Raw genomic sequence first — 13,935 nt, 5'->3', positions numbered from 1 at the left:
CTGAAGGTTTAGTGCCCGGTTGAGTTTATTTGTACACGCAGAACAACATTTTCAGCATTGCTTTCTCTTCATGAGCAATCCCCTTCCCTTCCCTGGCTCTCTCACCTACTGAGCTGCTTCCAAATGCCCCAGAGGATATTTGTGGTTACACAGGACTTGACTTTTTAATATAAAATTGAAATAGAGGCAGCAGAAGAAACAAACCCAAAGCACCACCAAAATGATTCGACAAATTTATTTCGTCAGATTTATTTCCCTTTGCACCTTGGAATGGCCAAATAGCTGTTGTGTGAGTGCCACCCTACAGGATAAATCCCTATTTTCTATTGGGGTTTTCAGGAATACAACCATAGGAATACCCCTGGAGCCAGATCATGCCTCAGAAACAGGATTTTTTTTTTTTTAAATATTTTCTCCTGACTGAGTAACAGCAATTCTGAACATTTTGAATTGGAACAAGGCAGAGCCTGCCAGCTTCCCAAAAGGAGCACAAGTATTTCTAAAGAGCTTCTAAAGGAGGTTGCAGGATGTTAATTGCCTATGGATACTGTAAAATGAGAACTAAAATACCAAAGGTTGCCAGGTCCCCTTCAGTCATTTTTTCCCCCAGAATTCAGGCTGCAGCTCAGACTTGTTCTAAAGGTAAAAGGCTTTTTCTTCTGTACCTGCAGATGCAGGATGAGACTTGTCCCTGTCTTTTGCTCGCAGACAGGTCAGCAAACACCATCTGCAGAATCTGGGTGAGATTGACATTCTCCTGTGCTCATTTCTGACGTGCAACCTTTACAGGCTTTAGCAGGGCAAGAAATTAGAATGAACACATTAAAACCTGTAAAATAAGAAGCATGAGCTAAACCAGTGGAAATCTCAGCATTCCCTTCTATCTGCCTACTCCAGCCAGCATCTGAGAGACCAAACCCTGCCCCACTGAAACCATTCCAACCCCTGGAAGCTGCGGTGTAATTCATTCCTGTTGTGAGAATTTTGCTGCAGGAAATTTGGAGGTTGATGGTGATGATTTGCTGTCAGCACAGGGATGGTCACAGTAACCACGGCACAACGATGTCCCGGTCTGGGCTGGGTCCCTCCATCCAGCCCTTACCATGAAGCATCTTGGAGAATCCAATTTGTCAGCCTTTGATGGCCCTGAGCAGTGCAGACACTCCCAGCCCTGCAGGAGCAAACGGAGCTGCTCCCAGCACCTCTGCCCATTCTGAATTTGGCTCCTCCAGAGCCAAATGAGGGGTGGAAGGAGATTGAAGGTCCCTCCCACCCAAACCAGGGGCTGTCACCCTACAGCCACCTTCCCTCTGCTGCTGGCACGGCTGAGGATGCCCAAACCAGCCCTGATGTTGTGATTAATTGTTGCCCCACAGGAATCAGCCATGGCTGGCCTGTCCTGCAAACCCCAAATGCTCTTTGCCCTCCTCTTTGCCTCTGTCCAATCTGAGTCTTCAGCAGCTGTGCTGTCTAAATCTTACCCCTCTTAGAAAATAGATTAATACACAAAATAACACCATGAGCAGCAGGGATCTGATAAAGTCAATTGGCTCAATGACTGCTGGCAGAGTTTTCCCTGAATCAGAAATCATTCTGGGAGGGACAGGATGAAAGGAAGAGTGAGGCTCAGTGTGTGAGGCCTGTGTGTGTGCAAATGTGTGTGTGTGTGTGTATAAGCACTTACGGGTGTTTTTTTAAATCAGCTCAGCACGCAAATATATATTTCTGCTGAAATGATGTTCAAACAGTCAAAGCAGAAACAGATGTATTGAAAATATAAATACAGGGCTTAATAAATATTTTATCATCAAATATTTCAAAAATGTCATCTTTAAAAACATGAAAATTCAGCCTCAGGAGGACCAAAATATTTAATCACTCTCAAGAAATTCTTAAAAGGGAATCTCTTTCCATCAGATTCCTTCTAAAGAGAAGAATGAATTTCCAGGTGCTCTGAGCTATATTTATTTTAATCAAAATCACTCACTGAGTTAAAGGAGATAAAATAATCAGTGAGGTCATTATTAAGTGAGATAACAACTTCTGAATGAATGCTCTCATTAATCTAATTATAAAATGGAATGGTATCTTGCTAATCAGGCTGTTAACTGCACCCCTGGAAGTGTGAGGCTGTAATCACAGTTGTGTGAGCCAGGACAGGGCTGTGGGGAATGAGGGGGAATCACACCCCAGGCCCTGCTGGCACAGGTGAGGCAGGGACCTGACAGGGAATGTGACCTGCAGCTCATCCCCACGGAGCTGAGGGGCATTAAAAACTGGAATGGAGCCTCTGCTTCACCCGCACTGTTCCCCTGGCCTTGGACATGGAGCAAGACTCCAGGAGCATTCCCAAACAGCTCCAGTGAGGCCCGTTCTGCTCTGCAGCAAGGGGTTTAGGGCTGGGGGGTGTTGGGAAAGGCACTGTGTTTTGGAGGAAGGATGCTCAGCTGGGCACAGGGCTGAGGAGGGCTCTGAGAGGGCTCTTGGGCTGCCTTTTTCAAAACCTGCTCTAGGATTCACCGCCAGGGATCCTGTCAGCCCAACTGAGCCTGGACACACCTTTACAGTCACAAATGCCTGGGCTCACACAAGGAATTCAAAGACACATCTGGAGAGTCCAGAGGAGGTCACGGAGCTGCTCCCAAGGCTGGAGCCCCTCTGCTCTGGAGCCAGGCTGGGAGAGCTGGGGGCGCTCACCTGGAGAGGAGAAGGCTCCAGGGAGAGCTCAGGGCCCTTCCAGGGCCTAAAGGGGCTCCAGGAGAGCTGGAGAGAGACTGGGGACAAGAGATGGAGGGACAGGACACAGGGAATGGCTTCCCACTGCCAGGGGGCAGGGATGGATGGGAGATTGGGCAGGAATTGTTCCCTGGGAGGGTGGGCAGGCCCTGGCACAGGGTGCCCAGAGCAGCTGTGGCTGCCCCTGGATCCCTGGCAGTGTCCAAGGCCAGGCTGGACACTGGGGCTTGGAGCAGCCTGGGATAGTGGGAGGTGTCCCTGCCCATGGCAGGGGATGGGACTGGATGAGCTTTAATATCTCTTCCAGCCCAAACCAGTCTGGGATTCTCTGAACACCCTGGGCCTGTTCAAATCCTCCAACTCTACCCCAGCACCCTCTGATTTCATTTTATGGCATCTTCCCACTCTCTGTGCATGTTCTGCATTTGATTTCTCTTTGTGGGAGTTTCCACTGTCCAGGTGATCTGTCACCTTGACCTGTCCTCACCAGGGGCACCCCAACCCATCCTCCCCTGTCTGAGCAAGATCCTCTCTTTCTGTCACTGTGAGCAAACGGCCCAAGGGGCCTGGGCACACTCCTGGCAGCTTCCTCAGCTGCTCTGAGCTGTGTCCTGCAGGTCTCACCCCGTTTCCTGCACCATTTTCTTGCCTCAGTTGGTGGTTGCTGATGATTTACCAATGTCAGTGCTCCTGGCCCACGGAACACCAGGAGAGGATGGGTCCTGACTGTGGTACCTCTCTGAGACTGCTCCGAGAAAGAGGAAAGAATTCTCCCTCTCTAAGCAATGCCAGGTGAATACGGAATGCTTGCCTGGTTTAAAATGTGTACTAACAAATCCATGTGTGGCAGCTTGATGAAAAGCTAAAATGACACATCCCTGAGTGAGCTTTCCAAACAGCGTCACGGGATTTTAAATGTTTGAGAAGAAAGATAACGTTGTACAAATTGTATGAAATGTGGCTGTACCGCTGCACCAGCTCTTCAAGGGGGAGCAAAGGTTTATGTTGTGCTCAGGTGTTTTCATAAACCCCACCAAGACCTTTCTGCATTTTTAGCTCCTAAATTCCTCTACATTCTGACATAATCATTTATTTCCTCGGAGGGGGAAAAAAGAGAGAAAAGATTTTTCTCCTACTTATTAATGCCTGGTAAGAATTTTCATGGCTATTAATAAACCCAGAGTACTTTATTTCAGATCCAGTACTTTATTGAGCAGATCCAGGAGCCAAGTGATGTCCTACCAGACATGTTTTGAAATTTCCCGTAAACGCACTAAAAATATTTTGCCACAAATAATATGGAAAGTGCTGTTCATTGCAACACTCAATTTCCTGTTGTCTGTATGAATGTTCTAGACGTAGGAGCATTCAGATTTTGAAATATGGAATAAATTCAAGTTCAAAAGAAGTAAGAAAAGTTACTGCTGCAGAAAAAGCTTTCCTTCCACGAAATTTCAGGTCAGCTCCCCTGAATTATGGAAAGAAGGTGCTCAGAAAAGTGAAGTGTGCTTTAGTGTTTATTTTAAGGCAAACTACTCTAAAGGGTGGTTCAGTGAAGGATGGATGTGCTGAGTGACTTGGAGAATTTTCCTGAGCATTTGGAAATCCCATGGCTGAGTTAAGAGAGCAAGCAGCCAGTGTCACCCTCAGTGGCGCTGCCCTGGTGCACTCCCCTCTCTGGTATTGGAGTCACTGTCCCCCAGGCCGCTTCAGAGGCATCAAAGCTGCAGTTCAGGAGCACTGGGTGCATTTGGGAGCATTGAAATTCAAGATATCACAGCCTGGAGTGGGAGCAGTGGCCAAGGTATAAACCTGATTGCCCAAATCAGTGCTGATATAGAGAGAATGCTGAGTCCAGGTTTGTCTCACCAAAACGTGTCCCAAACCTTGCTGAAAGCTTGAATGGAGATCCAAAATCCAGACTGATTTCATCTGGCCTGTTGAGAGAATGGAATTCCGGGTGGTGGGGGATTCTTACTTAGGATATCTGGAGATGGTTTTACTCTCACTGCAGTCACCTGCTCCTGGGGAGCTGGGCCCATTTGTGGCTTAGTGCTGAACACAGTATCCAAGGGTGGAATTGTCCTCACCTTGAACCAGCTGGGAGAACCTGACATGAATTGTCCCCAAGGTGCCACACAAACGTGATGTGGGGCTGAGCGGGTCACACACAAGTCCAGAAGGCCTCAGAAGGAGCTGCAGAGGCTTGGTGGGCTCCTCATCATCCTTCAGCCAGTGTTTATGTGACTGCTGGAGTGACCCAGCAGCATCTGCAGTGTCACAGCTTCCCCTCTCTGACACAAACAAGATGCTTTTTGGTGTCTTTGTCGTCACATCCCTTGAGTTCCTCTGCATTGCAGCACTTGTGTTTGAAGGAAACCATGGATTTGGGATAAAGCAGACTCCTTCAGGAGCCAACTCAGCCTCCCCAGATGTTTCATTAAGGTCTAAACCAAGGAAGGCAAAATCCAAAGGGGTTTCAGTGGTGAGGGGGAGCATGCTGTGGAAGAGCAGCCAGCACGAGGCCTCCCTGCACCGTGGCACCGCCTGCTCCATGAGCAGGGAGCAGCAGGGATGTGAACCCCTGGGCACCAAGGGATAAGCTCTGCTCACCTGTGACACCGCACAAAAGTGCCACTCCCCGGTACAAGGCGGTGACAGCAGCCGGTGCCCATGTGCCAGACCCTGAATGGATTGTCCGGGGTCAGGGAGTGTCCTCCAGCAAGGTCAGCCCCTGGGCAGAGCCCCATCCTCCACCCTGGCTTATCCCCCTTCACCACGGCCCTGTCCTACCCCAAAACACCTTCTCTGATGGATCCCAGCCCCCTCAGTGCTCCTGGACTCTCCTGTCCCCTCATCTCCAGGGCAGCCCCCTTGCCTCAGGCCCCGGGAGATGTCCCCTGCCTGTCCTGCCCGCCCAGAGCACTGGCAGCAGTCCCTGGGATCTGGACCATCCTCATCCCAGCTCCGGCCCCTGCTCTCTGGGGAGAATTGGGCTGCACTGCAGGGACTGGGGGGCACTGGGATGGGGCTGGGGGGCACTGGGATGGAGCTGGGGGGCACTGGGATGGGGCTGGGGGGCACTGGGATGGGGCTGGGGGGCACTGGGATGGGGCTGGGGGGCAGTGATGCTCCTTCTGCAATGGGCAGGCTCTGGAATGCCCTCCATGGAAAGAATTCTGCACTGGGAAGGCACCGAGGGCAGATCCTGGGGGTGTGTGCTGCCCCCAGCTCGGCTGTCTGGCTGCAGTGGGGGTGTGTCTGCTACATGAATGGGGAGGCACTTAAGATAAAGAAGCAAATCCACCATTATTAAACATTCCCTTCCACCCTTTACCAAATCACATAATACTGATACTCCCCCTATTTCGCCTTGGGGAAGGCACGGTGGGTTAAAATTAACAGCAATTCTATATTCATTGAAAGCTCCTAATTAACCAGGCTGGGCCGTGCTGCTCCAGCCAGATAATTCCCCAATATTTAGCCATTAGTTCTCTCCAATTTGGCCTGCTGCTGCTGCTGCTGCTGCTGGCAAGTTGTGTCTCATAAACAATTACGCTGAATGCCAGCTGTCCCCACAGAGCGCGCAGCTCCCGCTGCCGCCGCCTCGTCAGCCCCGCTCTGCCCGAGCTGGGGAGACAGTTTGACATTTGACATCCGAGTGTGGATAAAGGGGAGGGTCAGCCACAATCCCAGAGAGGAGTTTTAATTGCAGCAGCCTCGTGGGCTGAGCCCCAGAACAGCTTTTCCCTGACAAGCCGCTGTTTCCCGCTCCAAGGAGATCCACGGAGGCCCCGCCTGCCTCTGCTTCAACTTGAGTTGGATTTGCACAGGAGGAGCCTTTGGAGGCTGTGGCCTGGAGAGGGGACGGGGCAGAGTATCAGTATAAAGTTGATATTTTACTCTGTGGAGAAAAGAATAAAATGAAAATTGTAGCATCGTGCAACTGCGTGTCCCTGCGAGCAACCGGCGCCTCGGGGCCTGGTGCACTCTGCTCATAAAGAGCTGACCCTGGAGCGAGGGGACGGGGTCCTGGCTGGAAATCCCAGTGCTCTTTAGTGTCTGCATCGTGGGTACAGCCTCAAACATGTTCCAGGGACCAGAGCCAAAATGGGGCCAAGGATCCAAGGTTATATACCAGATAAAAGGGACGTTTCTGAGGATCAGGGTCCAATAGGGCTAGGGAAACATGGTGCAGAGGGGTGGCCAGGAACTGGGGGGACTAATGGGGTCACAGGGGTGTGTACTGCAGCAAAAATAACCCCGGGGGGTCCAAGGGAAGGGAGAACATTCTGGCTGGTGTGCATATATGGTAACAGGGGGACGTAAACTTAACAAACCAATGAAAGAACGAAACCTAGGAAATATTAACGTGTCTGTGAAGGCCCATGGGAGGGAGATTTTCCTCACCGTGATCTAAAAGCTTATCTTTCCCCATTTGCCTCAGTCCCTCCAGGGTTGAGTCATGGCTGCCTTGGGGATAAGGCCCTGGGCCTTCACAGCAAAAGAAGCAGCGGCCTGGGAGGTCTTTCGAGCCACCCTGTGTGCAAGAGCCCTGGGGTGTTTGTCCTGCAGAGCCCCGGCAGGACCATCAGAGCGGCAGGATTTACACCCCCAGTGTGGGATGTCCCCGGTCCAGCTCCACACGCACTGCGGCTGAAACCAGAGTGTGGATCCGACATCCGACAGGGATGGATGGTCCCTGTCCAATTCCACGACAGCACCGCGGACAGGTGGATTGTGCTGAGAGCCTGGGATTTGTCCCACGGCCAGCTCAGCCCAGAGTGGGAGGAAAAGAAGTGCTGGGGTGGGTGGGATCCTCCCCTGTGCTCTGGGCCGCTCCCGCGGTTGGGGATCTCCATCAGCTCAGGATGCTGTGCTCAGGCACATTTCCCTGGCCCTGCCTGGGTGTGCAGCCCCAGGCTCTGGATGAGGCGGGCCAAGGAACTGCTTTACTGTTTATTTTAAGGCAAGCTTCACTCAAGGGTTGTGTATTACCAGAAGAAACTTTTATAGTTGAAAAGGTTTGATTCACATTAATGCGGAAGAAAGCAGTTGCCAGCTGAAATTCCCTGGAAGAGAGTCTCATGGGATTCAGAAAAGAAGCAAAGAAATGTGCATGTTAATATAATATTCTTTCAGATTCCCACATAAAGCGTTGCATGTTTTTATGCTCGGTGTGGCAGCTTACTTTTATTTTAAAATAAACAAGTGCCGGTTTAATGGAAGGGCACTTGTTGACAGACACATTAATTTCTTACCAGAGGAACAGAGGGAAAGCGCAGGTAAATTCCTGAGACAGGTGTATTTCCAGATAAAAGGCTCATGATGCTCTGCGTTGCTCAGTCGCTGCTGTAAGGAGCTGAGAGGCAGCAGCTGAGGTGGAATAGTCCAAGCTGGCTCCGGGGCGAGCAGTGAGGTGGCACCAGCGGGTTCCAGCTGTGGAGGCGCAGTGGGGCACACAGGAAAAAACAACTCAGCCAGGTGGGGTTTGGCTGGGGCACTTTGCTGGGACTTTTAAGCAAGTTGAGAAGCAGAGGAGCTTCTCTGCTCTGTTGGCACTGCTGAAATACTCCCCTGGGGTCCACCCCTGTCCCAGGTCATCCTCCCAGCAAACACAAGTCAGGAACACTTGCCCCTAATCATGAGCATCTCACAATTTAGAGTCACTGTCACCAGGAAATGTTAATCAAATTACTTACTGTAGGTCTCCATGTGAAAAATCCCATTGCTGCAGAAGCTGGAGCTGAGGAGTCACCTGGGACGGAAAATAAACCCTCCCCCCAAAATTCTATTTCCAAATCTGTCAGGTTCAGCCTCCACGTATCAGTGTTGCAAATATTTTGACTTCTAAATATCTTTTTGGATAGCTGGGCTGGCTGCAGGACAGCTCCACAACTTCATCCCTTGATAAAATCTGGGGTTTTGGGGTTTTCAAGCTAGGCAGAATCTCCCAAGGGTTCACTGACCATCACTTGGTGCCACAGCCCATCACAGTCCCCCAGGAATTCCCTGCTGGTGGAATTCCTGGGGGACACCTCACCCAAAATGCTGCTCTGGAGCATTAATTTCTGCAAAGGAGTGAGTTAATAGACCCCCCAGACAACCTTGTGCCCAATACATCAACATTTTTACCAGGAGCCCCGAGTGCTTGCAGGATTTTGAAAGACAATCAAGAAAAAAAACCCCAAAAACGCAAAAGGTTATTTTTTTACCCTGGGATTGTTTTCTCCCAAACTTTCTGTCAGTGCTGGCCCTCTGACACCCCTTACCCAATTCAGGAGCACTCTCATAGCTCAGAAGCACTTCCTTCAGGCAGCAGGAGGATCAAGGAGAAGAAACCTGGAGAAAAACCTCAGATTCCAAGGGCTCAGCAGCCCAGGGCAGCTCCTGGCAATGAGGAACAGCACTGCAGTGAGCCAGCCACAGGATCTATCTGTGGCCCTGTTTGTCTCTGTGAATATTATCTCCTTATTAAAAGAAGGGAAAATAATTAATTAACCAATTAATTAAACTTTCCTCGCTTTTTATTCCAGTCCAGCTTGCAATTTAAAACTGGCCTAGCGGTTAAGATAACATTAATTAGGAAGGCAGCCAGGTATACGCTGGGACTTCCAGATGAACTTTGTGACTTGGAGAGGGAAAACATTAAACCAGAGACCCTGGTCTGCTTTACCTGAGCCATTCCATTCTCCTCAGGGCTCGAGGAGCTTTAAAGCACCTGAGTCAATGGAGGAGGAGAACAGAGAGGGGCCCACGTCAGCTGCCTGCAGGGACTCAGCAGAGCAGGAAACAGCAGAACAATCCCCAGGTTCCAGGTGTGTCCCTCAATCCCAGGTGAGGGAATCCCTGGGAGACTTGTACATCACCTGCACCCTCTTAGCCACAACCGAGGTTCTCCCTCATCTCAGCTGCAGGAGGGTGAATTTGACCCAGAAAACTTTTCTTCAACACCTTGTCCTTGGTCTGTAACTAGAAAAATGATGGCTTCCTCTCCCCTCTCCCTCCCTGCCTCCCAACAGTTCCACAGTAGGTGAGAGCTCCGGCTGTGTTGGGTGATAATGATCCAGTGTCTGTCACAGCTCTGCTGTGCTCAGAGCCTCCTCACTGATTAATATCAAAATAACAATTTCTGGGCTTTTTGCATGCTTGGGAACTTTTCAGCAACACGCTACCATCAGGTGTTACTTTTTTACTCTTATATTTATGCACCACATTACGGTGACTTTAAAATTTAAATGAAGATGGAGTTTAGGATATTGGACATTGCATAATATATTCACTCATCTGCATATTAGAGTTCAGAAAGCAACAAATGGTCATTTATTTTTATTACAGGAGGAACTGACAGAACTGCTTTACGCTTCAGGTTCCTGACAGCTCCGTTTTAAAACATTGCTCTGAATCACTTAAAACCTTGCCAGGTCTTGAGCATTTTTTTCAGAAACTTTCCGAGTTGAGTTGCTGCTTCAGATGGGTGCTTTTATATCCACTTTTTGGCAAACCAACTCTCAAACAGGCCTCTCATTTCTTTGGATGCAGTTAAGGGAGATACATTGCTAAGCTAATGTTGAGAAGCTCTCAAAGTTGGTTTTGTTGAGTAGCTCTGATCCCTTCCCAGCTGGGAGCAGCATTGGAAGGTTGGGAGGGCTGGCAGTGTGTGTAGGATATTGTTACTGTGGACAACAGCCAGGTTTAAATGTCCTGAGGACCACAGGAAAAACCAATTCTGATTTATTCTGGAAGTTCATGAAGATGCAGCTGAACTGTGTGAGAGCCCAGCTGTGCTGCAGGTGCTGTCACAGGGCTGGGGTGGGGTCTTGTCCCTGTCCCCAAGGGCAGGGAGTGGTGTGGGGCTGAGGATGGGCATCATTCACCCACATGCCATCAGAGCATGGGACCAGCAGGACAGAGCTGGGCTGTGATTTTTCAGGGAGGATGAGTGTGGGGCTCTGCCATGCAGGCTCGGTGTTCCTGGGACACCCAGGGCAGGAAAGCTGGAAGGTTTCCACTTGTGTTGCTTGCAAACACCCTTTCCTGAGGATGTTGGAATAGGGACACCATTCTCCAGTCCCTGGTATCACCAGGGCTCTGATCCAGGCAGAAACCAGAGGTTGAGGATGTCCCTGCTCACTGCAGGGCGGTTGGACCAGATGCCCTTTGAAAGTCCCTTCCAACCCCAACTCCCCCATGATTCTGTGATTTCTGCTGGAATGTGCTGGTTCTGCTGCTGAAACTCCATTCTGTTCTTTTCCTGTTCTTTCCCTGCTCTCATCAGGCAACGCCTGATTCTTCCCTGGTGGGACTGGAGTTGGGCTGGACCACCACTGCTCCTCCTTCAGCTTTGGTAATGAGGAAGGAGAAGCCAACCCAAGCTGGAGGGTGCAGCTAGTGGCTTGTCACCCATTGCTGTCCTGCCGTCACCTTCCAAGATGGGCTGTGTCCCCCCAGACGCCCTGAGCTCCAAAGGAAAACATTCCCCTGCAATGCCAAGGTGATGGAAGCAGCACAAGGCTCCCTCAGAGTGAGGAGGCTCAAGAGGGGATGGCCTGGCTGGGCTGTGGGGACTGTGGGAATCACTGGGATCATTGCTAAAAGGTGTGATTTCCTCCTCCCAGGATCTCAGGGAATCAGGGAGCTGCAGGCAGGGCAGGGATGGGGACAGAGCTGGGACAGTGGCCGGATGCCCAGACTGTGCCTGCGCAGCGCTGCTGGGGATGCTCTGCCAGTGTTTCCTGAAACCACGTACCTTTTTATTTAAAAATGACAAAACCGCTAATGAGAATTTTCTCTCTGCATTTGGCTCAGGAAAAAAAAAAATTAAAAATGTATAAGGCCCTGTGTAGTGCGTATGTATATTTTATTGCTGCATAATTGGGATCTTCATTAGTTCCCTGGGTGGTGGAGTGACAGGCTTTTCATGTGCTGCAGACACTAATGCAGGGTGATACGGCTCTCTTTTCCTTTTTATTCCGAGATGCTCCTTCCCAAGCACACTCCAGGCTCCCTCAGAAGGACTCGTGTACCTTTTTGGGGAACACTCTCGGCTCCAGCGTCACCGAAAGCCGAGGCTCTGATTGCAGCAGGAGCGAGGGCGCGGGGGGGGCCCTTTGGAGATGGAGAAAGTATTAATTATGTTAATCCCAAACCCCGGGGAATAATTGCTGCTGCTCTCAAACAAAATGTTACTTTTATCTAAATGACTAAAGTGGGAAAAGCACAATCCGGTTCAATTTAGCGCCGGAGCAGCCGGGCGGGGCTGGGCACGGGCGCTGCTCCCTCGCTCGGGGAGCGAACGGGGATTTTCCTCTTCCCGGGGGCAGCTGACCCAGCTCCAGCACAGGGAGAGGGGAGGGTGGAGGAACACCGACAACCCCACCCACCTGCGGTCCCAGCCTTCCCCCCCCTTTTCTGCCAGAACTCAAGACCCCCGTTCCCTGAGTGAACCCGCAGAAGGTTTCCCCTGCAAGCTGCTGAGAGCTCTCAGGCGGGCAGCTTTCCCATTGCTCCTGGTGCCTCTCGTCTTTCAGAGGTTGGCCACTGATGTTTTCCCTGTTCTGAGGCAAAGAAAAATTCTGTCTTTGTGTCCCAGAAGTGCAGAGGGTTGTGAAAAATTCACCTCAGCTCCACAGGGATGTTGAATCATAGACTCACAGAAGGGTTTGGGTGGCCAGGGACATTAAAGCTCATCTTATCCCAGCCCCTGCCATGGGCAGGGACACCTTCCACTATCCCAGGCTGCTCCAAGCCCCGTCCAGCCTGGCCTTGAAAAAACCAACTTCCTAAGGCAGTCCAGCCTGGACTTTGAGCATCAAATCCTTGATTGCAGCAGCATCTCCCTGGACATCTAAACATCTCCAGGTCTTCCTTCTCCCTTCTCACCAGCCTGTCTTGCTTCTGGTCCAGGCTCTGATCAGCTCAAATCTCCACAGACCTCAGTTCTCACTTCCAAGAATAAAAATCATGATGGGTTTTGCAGCTGGGCAGGCCCGGGTGGGACATTCAGTGGAGGAAGGTGATTGTGAGATGGTCTGGGCAGAGCCAGGGCAGGTGCAGGGCACGGCTCTGCTCGTGTGCTACTGGGTCACCCCTACAACCGAGGAGCTTCACCCAGCCAAGGCCAACAGGCAGCTGAGAACCTCACAGACAATTCTCTGGGACAGATTTAGTTGCCTCCAAGAGCCAGAGATCACTAAATTGCCATGCAAGACCGACCCTTTATTATTTCAAGTGGGTTTGGATTTGGTGGGTTCTGTGTCCTAACACATCACATTTTTTTCCAATTCTTTGTGACAAACCCTTAAAATTAAAGATATGATGGGTCCATGCAAGACAAAGTTTTCTCCTGACCAGCCCTGACTGCTCCAGGGTGAAACAGCCTGGTCAGGAGGAACTTCTGATGCAACAAACAGAGTGAAGAATGAGGGACAAAGCCAAGGGACTGCAGACACTGTCAGGGGCTGCTCCTGTCCTCAGAGCATGTGGCAGTGACGCTTGACCAGTGACTCATGATCAGCGTATCAGAACATGGAATTACTGGGAAAAACCCCCTCCACCCCATGGAATACGTTCATGTCACTGCTGAATCAGAGGTGGCACCAGCATGCATTTTAAAAAGTGCATTTTTTAATTCTAAAAAATTGTTGACAAATACGTGTCCCAGTTTTTTAAAAGGCTGATCATATTTTTAGTTCTTTGAACAGAATAAAGATCAGCTTCTCCCTTTGCTGTCAGAACTCCAAATCCACCACTGTCCACTACTGCAATTGGTGCTTCTGTGAAACACCCACTGAGAATCCCTGCACTGGGGCAGCCACCAAACTCTCATCAGGATGTGATAGGAATGGAAAAAGGGACCTCCTGAGCCAGATCCATCCCCCTCATCACCTGTCCCTGCCCATGGTCACTGTGGGATGCCCAGGATGACCCTGGAGTGACTTTTCCCTGAGGAGTCTCCCAGCTTCCAGCAGAGTCTGGCTCCAGGATTTTTTTTGCTGAACACTCCTCTACATCACTGTGTTTCACACAACATCCTTCTCCTCCATAAGCTGGCTTCCCTTCTTTTGGAACCTATTTGTCCCTTTGGGCTTCATGACCTGCTCAGCCCCTGTGTTACGAAGGGTAACTGAGCATTCTCGGGGATCTTCCCTTTGCTGGCTTTAAACTTCTTGCCTGATGATTTGAGATATTCATTGCAGT

The 13,935-nt window shown here is 50.4% G+C and overlaps 2 long non-coding RNA genes across 3 annotated transcripts; one reads left to right on the top strand and one right to left on the bottom strand.

Annotated features, from left to right (window-relative positions):
• Positions 1-4,145: 4,145 nt before the first annotated feature.
• Positions 4,146-9,491, bottom strand: LOC136299537 (uncharacterized). Of its 2 annotated transcripts, XR_010723517.1 has the most exons (4): positions 9,413-9,491; positions 9,009-9,126; positions 7,998-8,175; positions 4,146-6,640 (listed from the first exon to the last, which is right to left on the bottom strand). It is a non-coding gene; the product is annotated as an uncharacterized lncRNA (long non-coding RNA). The 2 variants fall into 2 exon arrangements; XR_010723516.1 differs by lacking the exon at positions 9,413-9,491 and having other exon boundaries at positions 9,009-9,397.
• A 259-nt stretch (positions 9,492-9,750) lies between these two features.
• LOC136299666 (uncharacterized) lies at positions 9,751-11,601 on the top strand. The gene is made up of 3 exons (XR_010723547.1): positions 9,751-9,769; positions 10,075-10,529; positions 11,015-11,601. It is a non-coding gene; the product is annotated as an uncharacterized lncRNA (long non-coding RNA).
• Positions 11,602-13,935: the final 2,334 nt, after the last annotated feature.

This window comes from Chamaea fasciata, unplaced genomic scaffold (genome assembly GCF_029207755.1).
Source record: "Chamaea fasciata isolate MVZ Bird 193981 ecotype frontalis unplaced genomic scaffold, bChaFas1.0.hap1 SCAF_20, whole genome shotgun sequence".
In the NCBI taxonomy this organism is placed as follows: Eukaryota; Metazoa; Chordata; class Aves; order Passeriformes; family Sylviidae; genus Chamaea; species Chamaea fasciata.
Note: the sequence above shows the minus strand (reverse complement) of the source record. Positions and strands in the feature narration are given on the sequence as shown.